The sequence below is a fragment of the Passer domesticus genome, chromosome 2, assembly GCF_036417665.1.
Source record: "Passer domesticus isolate bPasDom1 chromosome 2, bPasDom1.hap1, whole genome shotgun sequence".
Taxonomy (NCBI): domain Eukaryota; kingdom Metazoa; phylum Chordata; class Aves; order Passeriformes; family Passeridae; genus Passer; species Passer domesticus.
The window spans coordinates 5969801-5990949 of NC_087475.1; the positions used below are offsets into that span (position 1 = coordinate 5969801).

The 21149-nt window shown below is 46.7% G+C and overlaps 1 long non-coding RNA gene across 2 annotated transcripts in view; it reads right to left on the reverse strand.

Annotated features, from left to right (window-relative positions):
• The window catches only part of LOC135292870 (uncharacterized), a 40956-nt gene that overhangs the window by 18141 nt on the left and 1666 nt on the right, over window positions 1-21149 (reverse strand). For both annotated transcript variants that reach the window (XR_010355034.1, XR_010355033.1), the window contains exon 2: window positions 8339-8479. This is a non-coding gene — a long non-coding RNA (uncharacterized LOC135292870). The remainder of the gene's footprint in view (window positions 1-8338; window positions 8480-21149) is intronic.

Genomic DNA, 21149 nt, shown 5'->3' on the forward strand with positions numbered 1-21149 from the left:
AGCCTAGTGCAGCAAAAGGCAAAGTAAAACTCACTTGCCTAACAAACACAATCTCACTGATGGAAACCAAAAGACCTATGCCAAAGGAAACCTTAATAGTCACCTGGAAAAAACATTAACTTGAGTTGCATCTATTTTCTAATGGCATATTGTGTACGTAACAAAACACCCACAAATAATTTTGGGACCAGGGATGTTCCCCCTTCCAATTGTTTTCATCATGGGGGCCGACAGGGCTCTTACGTGCGCTTTCGACTGCCGCGGTGAAAAATGTGTTCCCTGTTTGTTCTTGTTCTGCCTCTGCAGGAAATCAGAGACTCTGGCTTCCTGTAGGCTACAGATGCTTTATTCTTTGTATTCCCCAAATAGGAAGTCCTGGGGTCACTGGCCAAATATATGGAAACTTAATTTCATTTCAACACAGGATTAATCACTAGGAAGTGTCAGGACATTGATGGGCTGATAACAAGACAGTTACAGCAGAAACCTTTTATGGGCACCAGGGTCACAGCATTTGGCAGCTGAAAAGGAGCTCTGAGTCTCCCCTCGAATGGGGAAGGAAGGCTACCTGATGAGAATTAACACCGGCAATTGTAATAGCAGTGTTTGTTTAATGCCCTGTAAACCTCACCAAACTTTTAAGCCTTTTCGTATTTTGAGAGGAAGGTAAACTGTTTTTGATGACTAACCCCTGTTTTTGATGACTAAGCTCTGTGTTTTCACTCTACAAATCAAAACAGTCTGCGATAAACATCCTCTCCTTACCACAGCCTGGCAATGGCACAACTCCACTCAGCTCAAGGAAAGGCTTCTGGTTTGCACCCTTGGAATCAGAGAATCATTAAGGTTGAAAAAGGCCTTGAAAATCATCAAATCCAACCATCAACCCAGTGCTGCCAAGTCCACTACTAAATCCCTAAGCACCACATGTTTTAACACTTCCAGGGAAAGTGATTCCACCACTTCCCTGGACAGTCTGTTCCAATGTCTGGCCATACTTCCTCATATCCTATGGTGCAGCTTGAGGCCATCCCCTTTGACCCTGTCCCTTGTTACCTGGAAGTCACCAATCAGTCCCCTGCTGCCACTGCATGTCAGAGGGTGTCCAGGCTAATGGATAGAATGGGAACACTGGAAACCCCAAATTTAAATCCAGGAGCAATTAAATGGAGTTCCACCAAGTGTGCTCAGACTTTCTGTTTAAACACAGCCAATACCACACTGCTATGAGGTTAACAACTATTGTTATTCCCATTATAAAGGTGGGAAAAGTGGGGTGCAAAGACTGAGAGCTTGATCTGTGCCCACAGAGTTGTGGTGTTTGTCAGCACTCAGGGACTGACAGCATCAACCATAGAATTAAAGAATCATAGAATGGTTTGGGTTGGAAAGAACCTTAAAGATCATCCAGTTCCAGGCCCACTGCCATGGACAGAGACATTTTCCACTAGATCAGGTTGCTCAGAGCCCCATCCAAATTGGCCTTGAACACTTCCAGAGATGGGGCATCCACAACACCTGGACAACATGTGCCAGGGCTTTCAAAAATGTTATGTCATCTCCTGCAACAGAGGAAGAGATATGTCAAAATTATAGGACTTTGTGAAGACAACATGCTTCTAAAAGCATCTTCAATTCAGCATTTTCTACAATGAGCAAACAGTGAGGGAGGAATCTGCTTTACAGAAATGAAGATCCCCTTCACAGAGAGCAGCAGGTGCCCTGCCCAGTCTGCACTTGTGCAGTGTACAAAGGGAGCTGTCACCTCCTCCCCTATGAAAACACACTACAGCAAGTGACTATTTCAACTCCTACCCTTTCTGGGCTTGTGTGACATCTGCTATGGGAAAGCTGTCACGTCAGCCCATCGTGCTTTGTGTGCATCCTCCACCTCTGCTGTCTGAAGCTGGAGATGAGAAGAGCCAGGTGTCTAAGGGATGGCCTCTGAATGCCACACCCAGCTGCCATCACCCTCCCCACACCAGCAGAGCTGAGAGGCTCACCAAGCTCCCGAGCCACCTCACAGGCTCTTTCAGCAGGCAGATCCAACACCACAAAAATATCCCTTGATGAGCAAGATTAAAGTATCAACACTGTACCCTGGGAATAAACTGTTGGATGCACAGCTGGTGGGGAGAGAAGCCTTAGGTGGGAGTGCACCAGTTTTCTGCCTGAACCCAGCTCTGCAGAGCTCCTCTCTCTTTGCAATTAATCCCTGCCTCATTCAGTGATGCAGAGTGGACATTCACCTAAACCCATTAATAAGCTAAGGGATTTGAGCATGAGTTTAATATTAAACTCACAGTTAAATGTTCTGCTGAATGGAAATGGAGCCAGAAATTGGCTTATGTGCTTTGCTGAGTAGGAACAGCTTGCAGCAGTTCAGCATCAGTGGCAGAGGGAGATTACTCTGTGAGGATGATTCACTCCACTCAAGCCCAGACAACCCCGAGCTCCACCAGCCACATCCCACCCTGCCTGTAAAGAGACTTGAGAACACGAGAGCCTTGAATTGAGCAATGATGCATATGATGAGTGCTGCCAGAAGACACCCAGGATGTGAGAACAACAAATGCAGAAATGTTCACTGCAGAGCATCTCTGCCTTGGGGATCTGCATGAACCTGCAGAAAAGCTGCACGAGGAGGGCAGTGACCTTATCGACCTGATGTACAGCAACTGAGTCAAACCAGCAGCACTTCAGCCAGCTCCACTTAGGAGCACTTGCCTACACTACAAAGCCTTTAGCAGCAGCTAAATTGGCTGATTTATGTCAGAAGATTCAGCTTATATTTAGAGGGGGGTGATTTGGAAGATTTATCTTAATGTTCTCCCTGAATAAAATAAAGCTGTGTTCTTCTGCTGGTCTAAATTCTGCTTACTCTTCTTGCTTTCCTGATCTACCTAACCTGGTTTGGGAAATAATTCCTTTTGCACAGAAAAATGTCAGCTTGGCTGAGGAGACCAATGCAGTGGCAAACGCATAAAGAGGTAAGTCTAGGAGACATAAAAAAAAAAAAAAAGAAAAAAAAAGATGACAAGAGACAGAAAATTTGGGATAAAAAACAGGCAAGGAAAGGCTTTCCAATGGTAAATCATTTTTGTTACAGGCAAAACCCAAAGGAAAAAGAAGTAAACAACTTATCACAGAAACAGTCATGCTAAAAGCCTGTCACAGACAGATTTTACATTAATGGATAAATAGAAAACATGAAGAAAGGCATAAAAAACATCAAGAAAGGCATAAAATATTGCCCTGAAGGACATGTCCTCTACAGAAATGGCTGGGCTATGAAGGACAGGGACTGGGAATGGAAAGAAGGAAATAGTGAGACCCAAATCATGGAATCATGGAACAGTGTAGGCTGGAAAAGACCTCCAATATCATCAGGTCCAACCATTAACCCAGCATTGCCAAGGCCACCACTAACCCATGTTTCCAAGCACCACATCTGCACATCCTTTAAATAACTCCAGGGATGGTGACTCCATCACTTCCCTGGGCAGCCTGTTCCAATGCTTGGCCATCAAGACAATTTTCCTAATATCCAACCTAAACTTCCCCTGGCACAACTTCAGATAATTTCCTCTCCTCCTGTCACTTGTTACTTGGGAGAAGACAGTGACCCCCACCTGGCCACAACCTCCTGTAATGGAGTTGTGGAGAGTAAGAAGGTCCCACCTGAGCCTCCTTTTTTCCCATACTAAATACCCCCAGCTCCTTCAGCACTTCCTGGTCAGATTTGTGCTCCAGACCCTTTCCCAGCTCCATTGACCTCCTCTGGACCTGCTCCAGCCCCTCAATGTCCTTCCTGCATTGCAGAGCACTCCTGTCCAGTTTAGAGTCACCTGCAGACTGACTGAGGGTGCCTCCATCACCTCATCCAGACAATTAATAAAGACATGGAACAGAACTGGCCCCAGCACTGAGTCCTGAGGAACCCTGCTTGTGCCTGGTCACCAGCTGGATGTAATTCTGTTCTCCACCACCCCTGGACCTGGACACCCAGCCAGTTTTTAGCCCAGCAAAGAGTGCACCTTCCTAAGCCATGAGCAGCCAGTTTCTCCTGGAGAGTGCTGTGGGAAATGACATCAAAGTCTTTACTGAAGTCCAGTACAAACAACATCCACAGCCTTTCCCTCACCTGCTAAGCAGGTCACCTGGTCACAGAAGATCAGGTTTGTCAAGCAGGACGTGCCCTTCCCAAACCCATGCCAGCTGGACCTGATCCCCTAGTTGTCCTGCATGTGCCACATGATGGCACTTGGCATCATTTCCCTCATGACCTTCACAGCTCCGAGGTCAGGCTGACAGACCTGTAGTTCCCAGGATCCCCCTTCTGGTCCTTCTTTTAGCTGGGCAGCACATTTGTTGACTTCCAGTCAAGTGTAACTTCCTCAGTTAACCAGGACTGTTGGTAAATTGTGGGAAGTGGCTTGGAAAGCTCCCTCAGCACCCTTGGATGAATCCTGTACAGACTTGTGTATGTCTGTATGTCTTGCAGTAGTTTGCTGGTGATTTCTCCTTGGATTATGGGTCTTCATGCTGCTCCCTGTCTTCCAAATCAGGGTAATCAGAAAACAACTGGTTTTACTACTAAAGACTGAGGTAAAGAAGGCTTTAAGTATTTTCCCCCAAATCCAAGAAAGGATGGAGAGTCTCCTTAGCTGTCCTCTGGCTAATAATGTACTTATAGAAACAACTGTTATTGTCTTTTCCACCAGTAGACAGAATAAGTTCTATCTGGGCTTTGCCTTTTCTGATTTTCTCCCTGCATGACCTCACAACATTCTTGTAGTCCTCCTGAGTTGCCTGCACCTTCTTCCAAAAGTCATTAATGCTCCTTTATTCCCTGAGTTCCAGCCAAAGCTCTCTGCTCAGCCAGGCCAGTCCTTCTGCCCCTCTGGCTCATCCTTTGACACATGGGGATGGATGGCCTGCTCCTGCTGTGCCTTTAGGATTCCCTTCTTAAGAATCTCTGTGTCTTCCTGGACTCTTTTGACCTTCAGGACTGCCTCCCAAGGGATTCTGCCAACCAGACTCTTCAGCAGACCAGAGCCTGTCCTCTGGAAATCCAAGGTGGCAGCTCTGCTGAGCCCATTCCCTACTTCTCCAAGAACTGAAAACTCCACTATTTCATGGTTGTGATTAAAGGATCCTACTGACATTTGTTGAGCATCTTTTGCAGTATTTAAAGTCCTAACTGAAATAGCCCCCAGAAAGTGTGAGTGGGCTCCAGCCAACCTCTGAACCAGCCAGTTGGAGCTGTGGTGAGCAGGAATCTCCTGAGCCCAGGAACTGGCATCAGCAAGGGGCCTTCAGGGCCAGACCAAGCCTTGGGGGAAAAGCTGTTTTTGCAACTTCACTGACCTCTTTGTGCAGCTGTGCAGGGCTGGGATCAGGGAAAGGGGCAAGGGGTCCATCCAGAGGGGATGTTCTGAGAATAAGATGACCAGGGAGCAAGAATTGCATTTCACAGAAAAAAAAAAAAAAAAAAAAAAAGGAAAAAAAGGGGATTTCAACACTTGTTCCTTACTCCAACAGGAATTCAATTTTGGATAGCCAACATGAGGCGAGGAAGGAGGAGAAGGGAGTGGGGGAAAGGATGAGGGGGAAATGTGGAGAAAGCTGGAGAGGAGTGCCTGAGGCAGCTAGGGCTGGGGCAACGCCAGCATGCCTGAGGTCAGACATGGGGAGCACTTAATCCTCAGCAGGGCTGCTCACTTCCTCACTGCTTAAAAAAAAATACATCTATTTACAGGACCTCTCAGGGAAGGGAAGTTCTGTGAATCAGTGTCTGACTATTAGCTGCTGACCCAGATGAAGGCATTAGCAACTTGGAGTGCCCCTTTCACGGCGGCTCCCCAGGCATCCCGTGAGCTGTGTGCCATTAGAGCCAACCTCACCTGACCTTGCATCACTGCCACGTTGACACAGCAAAGAAATGGCTCTTATGGCCCTCAGCTGACCTCAGGGGCCTTTGCTTCCTGCCTTGAAACTCTTCTTTCAACGTCCTCAGCTTGTTGTAGTGCAAAATCTTTCAGCTTCATGTTAGAAAACTCCTGTGAAGGAGGTATTTTCTCTCTGTGCCTCACTGTCCTTGGGGCTTTTCACAGAAACCAAGTTAGAATAATAAAATCGTAGAATGGTTTGGGTTGAAGGGAACCAAAGATCATCCAGTTCCAACCCCCTGCCAAGGGCAGGGACATGTTCCACTCTTCCAGGTTGCTCAGAGCCCTGTCTAGCCTGGTCTTGGACACTTCCAGGGATGGGGCAGCCACAGCTTCTCTGGACAACCTGTCCAGGGCCTCAGAACCCTCACAGGGAAGAATTTCTTCCTAACATCTAATCTAAACCTACTTTCTTTGAGTTTAGAGTTCCTACTCTCTTTCAGTTTGAAGTTCCTAACCCAAGGTCCCTTTCATCATATCTTTCATCATATCATATCACCATATCCTCTTCATCAACTGCTTTGCAGAGCACCCCAAAATTCATCCTACCAGTTTCCAAGGTCTAGAGATTGCTGAAGGAAACCTTGAGGCTGCCCACCTCCTGCTAGGTATTAAAGAGGCTCCTCCTTTTCCTCTTTGAGCTTCTATGAGGCTCCACAGTGCCTGTCCCAGGTTGAGGGGTCACATCTGAATGCAGATTCTGCCAGTGGTGTCTTCCCTGTGCTCCACAGCCCTGACCCTGGGCCAGGGAAGGGTGGGGTTCAGTCAGGTGCAGCTTCCTAAGCTCCTCATCCCTTCCACCAGGAAAATCCTTGGAACTTGTGTATTGGAAGCCCTTATGAATTTGGTAAGTCCTTTATGGCATCTTCCAAAGTGCCAGCCAAAGGCATCCCCAGGGGATGAACAGGTTGGATGAGCCCAAGGGAGCATGGACCACAGGGGAAGGTGGTGTCCAAGTCTGTGGAAATGATGGAGAAATTTCACAATTCGAGTGGTTTCTGGTAAGAATTCAGCACCAGGAGGCACATTTGTAAGGGCACCTCTCGGGATCTCCTCTGGTCAAGATGACCCCAAGATGTATTAAAAGTCTCTTTTCCCCAACCCAGCTGTCGAAGAAGGAGTCAGAAGTCTTCGGCTGTCGTTCTCAAGGTTGTTTATTATTTATCTAAAACATTTTCTGTCATGCCTGCCCAGGTCTGTTCAGCAGGTCAGTCTGAGGCACACTGCCTGCCCACGGGGCTGGTGTTGTCTTTTATACTATAAACTATGTATTTGATATTTACAGTTATGTTCCAATACCTATCACCTGTGTTAGACAGTGACTTTCTACCCTACACCAATCCCAAAGTGCCACCATCACCAAGAAGATGGAGGCTAGGAAGAAGAACAGGACAATGCCCAAGTCCCTCCATCTTGCCTCCTAGACCCCCATAGTAAAAACCTTCAAAATTCCACTTTTCACCCTGTGACAACTACTGTTATGCTACTTAAACTTTTGTAACTTGTAATTCTTCACATAAAGTTGGTAATTTGCTCCATGGGTTAAGATTGAATTCCCAAGAGTCTTTGTCTTCCTGCCAGGGTCTCTGAGCCCCTGCCAGGATTTTGAGCCATCCAGAGGACCCAGAGGGATGTCCTGGGTTCTGACAGGCACCCAAAGAGGTTTTCAAGAGATCCCACTTTCCCAATGCATTTATTTCAGTGGAGGCTGGGGACCAAGGAGCTTCCCAGAGCCCCATTGCTCTCCCCTGGCAGGACAAAGCTGAGCTGAGCACTCACCCTGTGCCTCTCCATTGCATAAGCCACAACCCATGGCCCAGTGTCTGTGCAGCTCTACGCTGTCACCCTGGCCTCGTGCCACCTTCAGGAGAACACAAAGCACCTGGTTTGCTTGAAAGCTGCTTTAATGGCATTAACCCATCCAAAGCTGTGCTGTCTGGTGAATGAGATGCAGCAAAGAGATTCAAGTAGCAGCTCAATGTCTTGTGCTGTGTGGTTGTAATGGATTTGGGTCAGTGCTAAGTGCACTGAAAGTTGATTTATGATCTCATTGAGCCATGGCCTCAGCTACTTGGGAAATTTGAATAACATTTTCAAAAGTACCTAAGTGCTCCTGATATATTCTACTGCCAAAATTCCATTTGTTTCATTTCCTCTTTTTTCCGCCCACTTTCCCACTTTATTCCCATTATTGTTTCAGGAGTAAAGAAATGCTGTCAATGTCACAAATAGCTCTGAAGTCATTTGCATACAGCTTTTTATGGGGGTTTTGGTGGGCTTTTTCTTTTGTTTGTTTTTTACCTTAGTCCTCCCAAGGCCTTCACACACACACCTCTTATCTCTCCAGTCACTATGGATGCATTAGGAATGGGATTGAAAAAACTTACATTTTGATAATTTTCCATGGGAAATAGATTTCCCTCTTTTGTGTCTGTTTTTGCTTTTATGCTCTGACCACCAGAGTCCTGAGACCTCCTCCTCTTTCTCCTTCTTCTTGTCCTTCTCCGTGTTTTAATGGGAAAAGAGACCTAAATTTAAGGACATTTATGCAGATTAGAGGATATAACCCATACAACAGGGAAGGTGCTGACATGCTTCCATAGCGCAGGCAGTTGTCTTTCACAGGAAAAAGGAAATCTGAACTAATGGGAGAGCTTTAGGGTTGGCACCTTGATTTTCTGATTATAGAGTTTAGAAGTGCTTGGGGATTTACATTAATAATAAATACAGAGGGCCAAAATTCATATCTGTGCATCTGGGAGAGATAGGGAATGTGGACACCCAGAATTTATTCTGTTGCTGTGCCAAATCTTGATTTGGTTGAAGTGAATGGAAATATTTCCACGGGCTTCAGCCAGATGGTAATTTAGGGTTTTTTTCTGTAAAAGGCTGTCCCTGTGGAAGGAGCACAATTGCACACTCAGGACAGACTGAGTCCTTTTTATAGCTGCTTCTTGTTTATAAGCAAGAGTACTTACATTAACGTTGCAAAAACAAATAGTTTAATGTTATTGCATTTTAAGGTCACCTTAACTTGACAGAGCAGCCAAGTTTGTTGACTAAAACACACAACTCTAAGGGCACTAAACAAGTATTTCTCAATGTCTCAGCAGCAGCTCGAGGGAGCAGAAGCTAAAAATGCCACAGCTCAACAAACAGTTCTGTGTTCTGCTGTTGATAAATACATCGTGCTTCTTAGCAATTAAGACTTTCAGCGTTGTTTTAAAGAAAAAAACCCCAAACAACAAAAATCAACAAACAAGCTTTAATTAAATAAATAACATGGATTATTTCTAAGTGCATACTGTCCTCTTTCCCTCCTTACATTTCCCTCGTATTACTCCATCACAAGTGCCCAACAAATCATCTACAGTTTGCTCAGGATTCCTTAATTACCTTCAAACTGGCTGCTGGCTGGCCAAGAGGCAACCCCTGGGATGGCCTGCTCAACACAGCAGCCCTTTGCCTGGCAGGGACAGGTCACTCCAGGTGTCAGGAAATTCCTTTTACACCAGCTGATCAACCCAAGGTTGCCTGAGGGACACAGGATGTCCTTCACCAGCAGATACCTCCACAGGAGGTGAGCGTGTTCATGCCACACAAACAAGGTAAGCACCTCCAGGGCCAGCCCTAAGAACACAAGCCTGCACATGGCCATGGAGCCTTCTGTGGAATTCCAGTCACAGAGGCACCCCCTGATCTGTAAAGTTGTGGTGGGAACAGGTCCTGTCAAAGGGACATTATGTCCCATAAAAATGACCCATTAGAGTTCAGGATCGCTGCCAGCTCTCCAGAGGGAAGTGTCCAGGTGCCTTACCAAGGGAGCCCTACAAAGTGGAGATAGTTCCTTATCAAACCAGGCAAGGGACTGCTCAAAGAAGCAGAGAAACTGAATTGAGGAAAAGTGTTCTGGCAGACATCCAATACGGAGCACAGTCAGGCGAGGGACTCATTAACGAGGCCTTCACTCGATTCCTTTACATCTGGCAAAACTTCTACAGAAGACCCTGTTCAGCCAAAAGCTCGCTTGGTTTTGGAACTGGGGGATGAAATTCAAAGTCTTCCATCATACAAAGGTCAAGCAAGATGATCTTAGAATCAGAGAATCATCACAGAATCATAGAATGTATTGGGGTGGAAGAGACCTTGTAGATCTTCCCCCTGCCAAGGACAGGGACACCTTCCACTCAACCAGGCTGCTCAGAGCCCTGTCCAGCCTGGCCTTGAACACTTCCAAGGATGGAGCATCCACAGCTTCTCTGGGCAACATGTTCCAGTCATGAAGGATTTAAAAACATTGAAGACTACGAAAGCAATAATTTAAAAGATTTGAAAAGCTTTTGTCTCTGCCAGGAGTGTTGGAAAGGCAGAATGGTAGAGTGTGCTCTGCAGCTGGACCGCAGGCAGGGAAAATATCAAGCAGCACTACACTGTGCTGTCTGTTTTGGTAATTTCTATGGCCATGGTTGCCAAACAGAGATCCTCACCGATGTGCTGACTTCCAGCAGGCCTGGTGCAGTGAACTCAGCCAGATTTCACAGCTCCAGAAAGAGATGAGAACCAGTGGTTTATGTCATCCAGTCACATAAAACATAAATATGTCCTAATGGAGGCATGCAAAGTACTTGCCTTACTTCCTCTCCTAAGCCAGCTGAGAATATGTTTTGCTGCTGCAGTAAAAACGGCCAAACCACTGAATGTCACATTTCAGGCACACATCTTCCATCATCCACAGCCTGTCTGCTCCCTTGGTTTTCCTTATTTTCTCTGAGAGGCAGCAAGAAAGTTTCACTGTAAGGAGACAGGGGTCACAGACTTGATTCTCACTTGGGCCCTTCCCATGCACATTCATCACACACATCTCTCCTGCCATAAGAAGATGGCTGGTCTTTTGCCTGTGATATGATCATTTGCCAGAAATCATTTTAAATAGAGCAGACAATGAGCCTGTTACTTAGAAATGTTTTCTGATAATTATGTTCTGTCATCCTGAGCCAAAGTGATGTAACATCTGTGCTCAAACAGCTCCTACACAGATGCTGCCTGAGCCCCGTTTTCCCGGCAAATCTTTGGTGAACAGTGAAAGACAGAGAAGGAAAACACTCCTTGGAGTCACACTGGCAGTATTTCCATGATGCGGGAAGGAGGCCATGAGCTGAACTCTCTTTACATAAACACCAATAGGGGATAAGTCAGCTCTCTTGAAATCGGGGTGTCACTTTATTTCAACATCAAACTAAAGCTGGATGTGAAAGTTCAGTCAGAGCTGAGTCTGGCTCCACAATTTATAGTATTTATCTAACTTAGGAGCCAGCATGATAGTAAAATGTCTCAGTTGTCTCTTTAATCTGCATAGTTTATCTCCAAAATTGCGTTTAACAGTCAGAGGATGGGAAGGAGTGCAAGTCACAGTTTGGACCAGGTTTTATTGGTTGCAGAGGGAACTGCCTCTGGGGAACTTCTTGGGGAACAAAACCCAGAGGGAGGCTCCAGAGCAGGGATGACCTCTGGCCTTGCAGGCCAGGGGAGAGGCAGGAGAGGAGTGGGGAGGGAAAAACATCTCCATACAGAAGGGCAAAGGCACTTAGAATTTCCCAAAAAATATATGCTACAGGGCAGGAGGCTCATGTGAGAAGGGCACTGGCCAAGCTTGGCACAGGAGACAGCTCGACCCACTGTGCTGCTCTGGGAGGAGACAGGAATTCATCCACAGGCAGCACGCCCTGCCTGGACTGCTCAGCTTCCCCCCTGCTCCCCTCTGTGCCTGAGGACACTGCACATCTCCTCTGCAGGGATAGAGCCCAAACTCAGGGGACAGGCTCCAAACAGAGGGAACACATTCCCGCTGGGGGCTGTGACATGGATCCTGCCACTGCAGCTGGAGGGACTTGTCCCTGCTTCCAGAGAGGCTGCTGAGGGGCCAGATGGGCATAGGGGGAACTCCCCCAGGTGCTCAGCAACTGACTACTGACCCACACAGATCCCCTCATGCAAAGGTTGCTGCTATTTTAGGTTCACTAATAAAATTATCTCAGACTGGGCTGGAAGCTGCTTCACTATGGAATTACATCCAAATCCTCTTCATTCTTGGGGTGCGGGGGCAGCAAGCAAAATCTCAACAAATTGCAAATTTGCAAATTCCTCTCTGTGACACATAGCTATGCATTTGGGTTTTTAAATATCATTATGCATGTTATCTGGAATGGAAACACACATTTACACACATATGTGTACAAAACCCAAGAGACTTTTTGTAAAGACGTTGAAGTGCAGCAGAAAGTTGTCCCATGTCCCTTCAGGCAGGGCTCTGAAATGCCTCTCTTGGCCAGATGGTGTTCCCTGCCTTTCTCTGCTGATGCATGAGAAGGTGATGGAAGTTTGTGCTTGCCCAAGGGTGGGACCCCTTGGGAATTACCAAAGAATTTGTGCTGCCCTCCTCACACAGGCTCGGCAGGGGATGGACCTGCCACAGATGAAACTGGGTGAGGCGAGGCCAGGTGACCCCAGCGCAGGAGCACTGCTGTATTAGGTACAAAGAAAGCCAGGCTGTTATCCAGAGAATGCTGCAGGTGAAGTTTTGGGTGCAGTATCAGACCTGGCACATCCCAAACCAGCCACAGGTCCCAGCACAGACATGCTGTGGGTGGCACAAGCACAGTGGGTGCACTTGGACCAAAACCACGTCCGCCCACAGCTGCTGTGGTGAACGCTTTGGCTGCTTGGGATGCTGACAGGAGCTAATGAGGCCTGAGGCTCTGCTTTATCCCCTTGCTTGGTCTTGGTTACCCAGTGCCAAGATCTTCTCCAGGACACCGTGACAAATACCTTGTCTAATGGCTCCCCCTGAAAAGCCAGGATTTTCTGCGTCATCGCCAGACGGTCTCAGAGGCAGACCCGGGTGATTCAAGCAGCGAGCAAATGCCAGAAAGGGGATGATTTCGCTGCATTATTGAACACATATTGGGCAGATAAGCCTAGCAACAGGGCCCCTGTCTGCAGGCTGACTCCCAACAATCAGCTACTGCTGTGGCTCCCTGTCATTCAACCGCATGAATAAATAAATGAACTCCTATAGCTTTTCTGCAATAAGCAGAATATTAGCAGTGGCTCTCAAGATGGCCTTTACCAAAGGAAGCAGCATTAATGCTAGAGAAATCGATCTAAAAATAAATGATTATCACTCATGTATACATAGAAATACCAAGGGCAAGATATGACTTTCTATAATGTGAAATGACTCATTTTCCCCCTGAAGTTTCAGTGAGTGTTGAAGATACTGCTAAGAGTGAATCACTCCAAATGGCCACTGGGTGATTGGCTGAGTTTGAACTAATCCCAGGGAGGAGAGCTGACGCAAGGACCAGGGGCCTGGGACTTGGAATGCCTCGGCTATTTGCAGGGCAAGGATGGCAGATATTAGCACTCAGTTGTCACCAGCAAATCTCAGATTGCTCTGACAGGTGGCAGATTGCAGACGTGAACGGCTACAGCTCCCAGGGCAGCACTTCTGCTCATGGAAAGTGGGATGAGGCCAAGGGAACAGCCCGTATTTCTTCTTTGTGTGTATATACATGTGTCCACACTCTTGCATAAATAGCTGTAAAAAAAACAGAGCACCTCTCCAGTGGATCAGCAAACTAACTTGAACTATTCTTTATACTTGCTAATTCAGTCCTAGGTGAGAGTTCAAGCTTTCTGAGAGCATAGCTGAATTTCCAGCCTCCAGAACAAGCCCAAAAATGTTCTGATGAGTTAACTTCAAACTCTGGCAACATAAGAGAATTCAGCAATTCTGCAGATATTCATGGGGATGTGTGGAACCTCTGCTCACGGGGTTCAAACCACTCCTGGAACAACCAGTGACCACAGTGTGATGCTCAAAGGATTTTTTCTTTTCAGTTACCTCAGTGAGGTTTTTCCTCCGTGTCATTCCCAGGTATCCAGGTCAGCATGGATGCTCATCAGCCCCCCAGGGAATGGCACAAGCCCTGGGGAGGGGAGGCATTCCCTCTCCTCCTGCATGCAGCCACTCTGGACATCATATTACTTGTGACAGCACCAGAGGAAGAGATTTCTCCTCTCTTCCCAGAGGCACAAATGGAAATTGAGGATGGCAGACGGAGCAGGCACGGCTGCAGTGTGCTAAGCACGCACACAGCAAATTCCTGACTCATTTCAGGGTGCCTCCCCCAGGGCACGGGCGTTTCATGCACTAATACCAGCTTCACACTGCAGACGTGTCCCGAGGAGGGAGGTGAAAGAGAAGCAAGCCACGACTTTACAGATTAGTTCACAGCTTTTTGCAGCCTTCCTTTAAATTGTGATCAGAGCAGCCTCATTTTTGGGGAGGGAACGATCCCCAGAAAGCTCTGACTTCCAGAGGCACCCAGCAACATCTATAAGCAATGTAATAGCACATCCCAGCCAGGCAGCATCACACATGTCAGAAAGGGCTGAACCAGCAATGTATGGATGCCTTGGAGTTGGCTGCAGATGGAAATTCGTGCTCTACGATCTGCCATGGACAATTCCCATCTCACAGCCCAGTTCCTGCACTCCATGAGCTCAGCTGCTGAACCTGAGTCCAATGCAGGCTTTGCACCTTGCTAAGGGACTGGCTGTCTTTCATTTCCCACTCCCACAGCATGCAGTCAGCACAGCTTGCCCTGTATTTCTTAGGGAACTTCGTGAAAACTGGTTACACTGGGGTAAAAGTTTTGTTGTGGATTGTAAGATGAAATAAAAATCAAACCAGACCAATTCAAGGAAAACTTGTTATGGAGAAGTGTTTCCTCAGATGACAAAGCAGTCAAACAAAAGGTTTTCCAGAGAACAGAGAAAAGCCTCTTTTGACTAACACATTCTGCCAGAAAGAATGAAATCCTGGAAGCATTTTGAAAATGAGAGGGAAATGTGGATATTTCCACTGGAGACACAGAGATTTTTTTGTGACTTCAGGATAACCAAAGTGGTTTAACTCTGCCTTTGAACTCTCACTTCTCCCTCCCTCCAAAGGCAGAGAGATGACAGGAACACCTGCAGCTCCTCCCGTTCCTGAGGGGCATCAGCAAGTCAAACACACAGGACAAGCAGGGATTTTAAGCACATGAATTATTTGCTAGAAACATTCATTTCCACTTGGCTAATTATCCTCAGACCTACTTGGAGGACTATAAATTCGTTGATGATTATGAAACAAGAGAGGGATGCAGCTGTAGTTCATCCTGTATGCAAACCCTTTGCACAACCAGGATGGAGTCAGCCCTTGTCCCCCTGTGCAGCTGCACAGCCACAGCCAGCTGCTGCTAGGGCAGGGAAAAGGGTTGGGATCTCTTAGCCAGCCTCACACAGAAGTCAAACAGGACTGCAAGGCACTCATTTTACTGCTGCCATGAAGTTATTCAGTTGCACTTCCCAGTCCCATGGCACCTGGTGGTCAAAGCTGCAAAGAACTGTCAGCTAATCATAGAAACTCTCCCAAATATTGATATATTTGCATTTTACCTACTTAAGAACAGCCTGAAAAAACCCATGCAAATTCCTCAAGTAAGTGGAGTCTTCAGTAGCTGGTAACTCACATGGTTTCTAGTTAAATTAAGGTTTCTGGGTCCTTCTAGCACAAATTTAAACAATTCTGCTCCTAGTGATGCAGCTTATCTAGAGGTAAAGACACAGTATAAAAAACCAGATGAGCCAACTGCAAATCCCACTGCACCCCAGCTCTCTGTAATTTCAGAAAAACTGTGTGAGTGTTAACTACAGTTTGCATTTTCCACTAGAGGACATTTAAAGGACAATTATATCAATGACTGAGAAGAGCTCATAAACTACACAGGTGAGATCTATAACCATTAGCAGGTGAGGAGACCTCAACATGACATTCATATTTAACACAGTCACGTTTCCCTTCGTAGAACAGGTCATAGTTGAACCCTGAATAACAGATTCTTGTGTGAGGAATTTTGTTAAGTACATCCCATTTTCAATGGCTGAGATTCTCCTTCAGAGAATAATTAAGTATGCAATATATGGTCTAAAACAGCCAGGAAAGAGATTGAAAATATAGAAAATTGAAAGGAAATTATTTCAAACTGGAGTGCTCTGGAAACTAACTTATAAATGCTTTTGAGAACCTGCATTTATTACTTGCAATAAATAACTTTTCTTCCAAACACGCCTTTGTGTGAAAGATTAGCAGTGCAAGTGGAGCATATTTCTGCTGTGTAGAAGTTACTTATTTTAGAATAATGGACGTCACAAATTGGCCCTGCATAGCAACACTCATTGGAAAAAGATCACAGCTCCACTTAACACAAAAGTGCAATCTTGAAGCCCATTGAAACTGAAGTCTCTTCACAGGGCAGACACTGAAGTAGCTCCTCATTTGCGTAAAGCTGGACAATTGTTCCACTTCCATACACAAAAAATTGCTTAGATATCTGCTATGCATGGGGAAAGGCTCATTAATCACATTACAGCAAGTGAACATCCCAAGGTTAAATCCTACTGCTGGGGAGCACTCCAGTGGTTTATAAAAGTCATCTAAATGGGATTTATATCTGCAAATCTTCATGGTGCAGTGAAGATTTGGAGCTTACCTTTAAACTCGAGGCACTTTTTTTTTTCCCCTGTAAGAAAAGCACAGCTCTGAAAAACAAATCTAGATACATAAGGTTTAATTCTCCACTACATTAAGCCTGTTTCACAGCTGTGTCACTGCAGTCAAAATCAGTGTAGTAGCACTGGTGGAAAAAAAAACCAAAAAACAACACAATGAGGACGAGAACTAGCCCAGGCTCTTTCAAAGGCTGTTCATGCAGCCATCCCCTCTGGTTTTCTTCAACTCCATTTGGATAGCTGCTGTGTGGCAGGAGGATGTAGGGGAAAAAAGACTGTGAGATGGCAAACCCTTTTCCACCCTTATTTGCTTGTTTTATGGCATTCCTGTCTTGCTGCCTCTGCATCACAACTCTGCTTTCCTTCAAGGAAAAAAAAGATTGAAGAGACCTAGATTTATCCTCACTAAGCCAGCTGCCTTTCCTTACAGTTTTGAGGTTTTTTTCTGTGAGAAGCAATTACACCTGAAGTTGTTCCAGTGCTGCTGAGCACCCAGGATGGTTGGGAGCACGGGCTGGGAGCCAGAGTAGCTCTGATGGCACCAAGGGGACGGTGCTGATTTACACCCACAGGGGAGCTGTCTCAGGAGCTTTGCTGTCAGGCATGTCATTTCACTTCTGGACTCTCCACTGGCAGACACTTTAAGTTTCCTCTCCTCTCAGAAATCAGACAAAGCTGTTCAAAATCCCACAGACTACTTCAAAGCCGCCTTAAAATCACCTGTGAACAAAGAGGGGCAGCTCCTCTGCCGGTCACCAGTCACATGTGTCCCTGCCAGAGCCCAGCGCCTCCCACCAAGCCCACACCAGCTCCCACCCACACTGCCCCAGGACGTCCTCTGTGGGGCCAGATCCACTCTGTCCCAGACAGAGACAGCTGATAAAGAACATGTGCTGGGCTTTCTCCTCATTCATCACACCAAAAGCTGCTCTTTTGTGGTTGGGACCCAGACATGAGAAGTCTGAGTTGCTGTTTCAATTTCCCACAGGCTCCCTGCATGAGATTAGGGAGGACTGTTGAGCCCTCTGGCTCTCAACTGCCCATTCCCAGCACTGACACTACAGTTTGTCCTCTCGTCCATCCTCTCTCCAGTGCATCCAGTTTTGGGAACACAGGGGGTTTTGTATGGCCTCCCTGGTGGGACCTAACCCATCCCAATTCACTCTGTAAGCTCCACCTGGAGCTTTGAAAGCAGAGTTTGCACCCCAGTGCCTACTTTTGGGTAGAGACACCACAACGTGTCCCAGAGTTTGGGTACAATGAGACCAAGCAGAAGGAGAGCCAAGTTTTGGGCTGCAGAGGAGGCTGGCACAAAACAGTTGGAAGCAAGGGATTACCTGAGTCAGAGGAGCCCCTGGGTGGAAGAAGATGAGGTTTGCATGAGCACAAACCTGCTTAAAGAGTGTCATAGATGAGTAATGCCGTGGTTGAATCTCAGAATTAAAAGGCAAATATAATGTATACATGTTAAGATAAGTTTTATAGATTTATAGTTATGTTTTACCCCCCTTGAGTTGTTACTAGGGGCTGGCCTGGGTTTGGGACATTTGGGAGGGTCAGCTCATTACTATGGCAGCACCTGATCTAATCAAGATTTAAGGAAGCAAGCTCCACCACTTGATGGTGAAGAAGGAGTCAATGGACAGAACTTTGGGAGGAGCTAAAGGGTTAAAAGGCAAAACCTCTATTGTGCGGCTGAGCACATGGTAGGAAAGATCCTCTGCTCCCAGCATCCCAGCACCCTAATATTTTCTATATTCAGTCTTCTGTTGTATTTTTTATAAGGTCTTAATAAACCTTTTTAAGTTTTTGGAAGTGAGTATCATTTCTCACAAAACTGTGAGCAACTCCTGCAGCCACGGCTCTGGGAGAGCTGAGAAGGGAAAGGAGATGGGATGACTGGGCAAAATCCTGGGGAAAAGTCAGGAGCCCTGAAGGGACAGAGCAGCGCAAACACCAGCTTGAATTTTTCACACCTCTCTGACTGAGCCAAGAAATGTTATTTCTGTGAAGCACTCTGTCACTCGGCTGCAGTGCTCTTTCACCCAGGACAGAGTGCTCTAAACCCAAATTTCCACCTCCCCAGCACACAGCCCCACAGCTGAGGCTGTGCCCACGTTGGACACAGCCCTGGGAAGGGGTCCCAGCCCTGGGGAGGGTCTCTGATCACATCCCACATGTGTGTGTGGCTGGCACAGCCCAGTCACCCTTCCTCAGATTAACAACCTCAGCAAAGGCCACTTTGCAGCTGTCATGTCACCCATCCCAGTCCTGGGTCAGCCTCTTAATTTTAGCAGCCCCACATACCTTTGGGGCTACTTACAAGGTTAGAAACAGGGGATTTCCAATGAAAACGGGGTAGCCAGACCCACCCTGAGTTTCTTCATTCCAGAGGTGACACGGCTATAACAGGACCCTGGCAATGGGAAGACAGAGAGAGCTCCAGAAGGCAGCTAGGTTTGTGCTCAGGGTTTCTGCTTTGGTCTCCCTTCATCTGGAGGTAAAAGTGAAGTGCCAGGACTCCCAGGAAAATCACAAAGCAGGAAGATGAACTGCATGGATTCAGCCAGTGACAAGGTGATGGATGAGGTAGGGAGGATGCTCTCCCTGGAGGACTCTTCTGTTCATCTGCAGCTGGATGAATTATGCCTCCCAATTATCCACTGGCAACAGGGTGGGCTCGAGGTTTTCTGCAGTGTCCAAATTCATCACTCCTCTGCAGGGTCATGGGGCCAGGTAGAAAGAAATGAGGTGAATAAATTACATATCAGGAATAAAACAAGCTAAAGAGTTAGCTTTGCCAGCGGTCAGAAGGCCAGAAGGAAACACAGGTAGCACAGTTTAGCCATTTCCAATGCAGATATTTCCTTCCCTGGTGTGTGTGGAAGCAGCCAGACAAGTGAGTTTACCCAGCTCCTTCCCTACCAGCTCCCATCAAGCTACACTTGAACATCCAGCTCCAGCACTGACCTTTAAAGCACCATAAAATCCTTTCCAACCACTATGTAAACAAAAGAGCCTTCTATCCTAAGGACAGGCAGCTGGAGACACCCAGACCATGTCCAGAACAGTGTCTCAGACATGCCCAGGTCTGTCCTCTGGCACCAAGGCCAGCCAACATGAGCTGCTTCCAGTCTACTGAACTTCCTTATCATCCAAAAGAAGGCAGTTTCATCTCAAATGTCTACCAAGAATGGTCTCCAGGCTCTGCTGGCTTCCAAGCCATGCCTGAGAAACATCTGAAGGAACCACAGATGTGCTTTGGACAGTATAGATGACTCAGCCTTAATGTCTGGGAATGTGCCCTGGCATCATTTAATTAAGTAGCAGAGGAGTAGCTTGAGGTGCTGAAGTGCTGCAGCTCCAGCCAAAGCCAGGGGACAGTTTCAGGCAGCCCCTGGCAGCCAGCCCTTCAGTGGCTGGAGCATCCCAGGGAACAAAGCAGCTTTCTAAAGTTGTGTCAACATCACTGCCCCAGAGCATGTCTTGGAGGTCTCTTATCTCCTACTAGAGAATGATGTGGGAGTGAAACATCCTTTCTTACATCCCCATTGCACCCTGGTTCCCACACAGAGGAAATCTGAGTGCACAGGCTGAGCTAGACCCATGTCACAGCCTGTGGAAAGTGCAAATGCAGCTGCAGTGATCCAGAAGAACTGGGAAATATCCTCCTAAGAACCCTACATCTCCTCACACTCTCACAAGAGCTCTATCTCATTTTGCCTTTTACCCCAACTTTCTGGCCAGTCACCTTCTGTGGCTGGGTCATGGAATCAACCCTGATCTTAATTGCACAGATGACAGCATGTCACTAATGAATGACAGCCATGTCAGCCTCCCAGCAGGGAGCTGCACACATGCCGTGCATTTTTAACATCCCTCAGTAAACAGTGGTGATGAAACATGGCAAAAAATGCCAAATGTTTAGCACTGATATGATGCCCAGACAGGTTTGAGTGCCTTTGGCAGACAAGGGAGAGGGTGAGCTCCTTTTCTTTGCCATCACAATAACCCAGCAGCCTCACAGAATAGTATCTGCAAGATCTCAGAACTAAGCAGGATGTCCTGTTCATAAATCAAATCCCAGCAGACCTCTCCCTCGACAGGCTTTTCCCTTCCTGGACTGGACTTTCTGGAAACTTAACATTTAAGATTCTGATCCTGCAAACATTTGTATGTGGGTTTTCCTACCTAGAGGCCCCATCACTGAAGTCAGATCAATGCACAACTGCTGACCAGGAACAGATTTTGTAACGTTTCTTTTCAGTGCATTACCTATTTTTAAACAAGTATCTGTATTTTTCCACATGACCTCATAACTCTGAGGCAAAAAGAGAACTGTATACGCCCACTGAGTGACTTTACAATCAGTTGTCTCAGCTGCCTTGCCCTGTACCAGATTTGGGATGTGCCCTGTGGAGTACCTCAGATATAGCCCAAGCCAGTTGCACTTCCCTCCCTATTATTTAAGCAATAATAGCTGATGGGGAGGGTATTTCCTGAGAGTCATCTGGAGAAAATGAGGTCTGTGCCTCAGGCCCATAATTCAGAGAGGAATGTACTGCCAGGATGTCAGTCCCA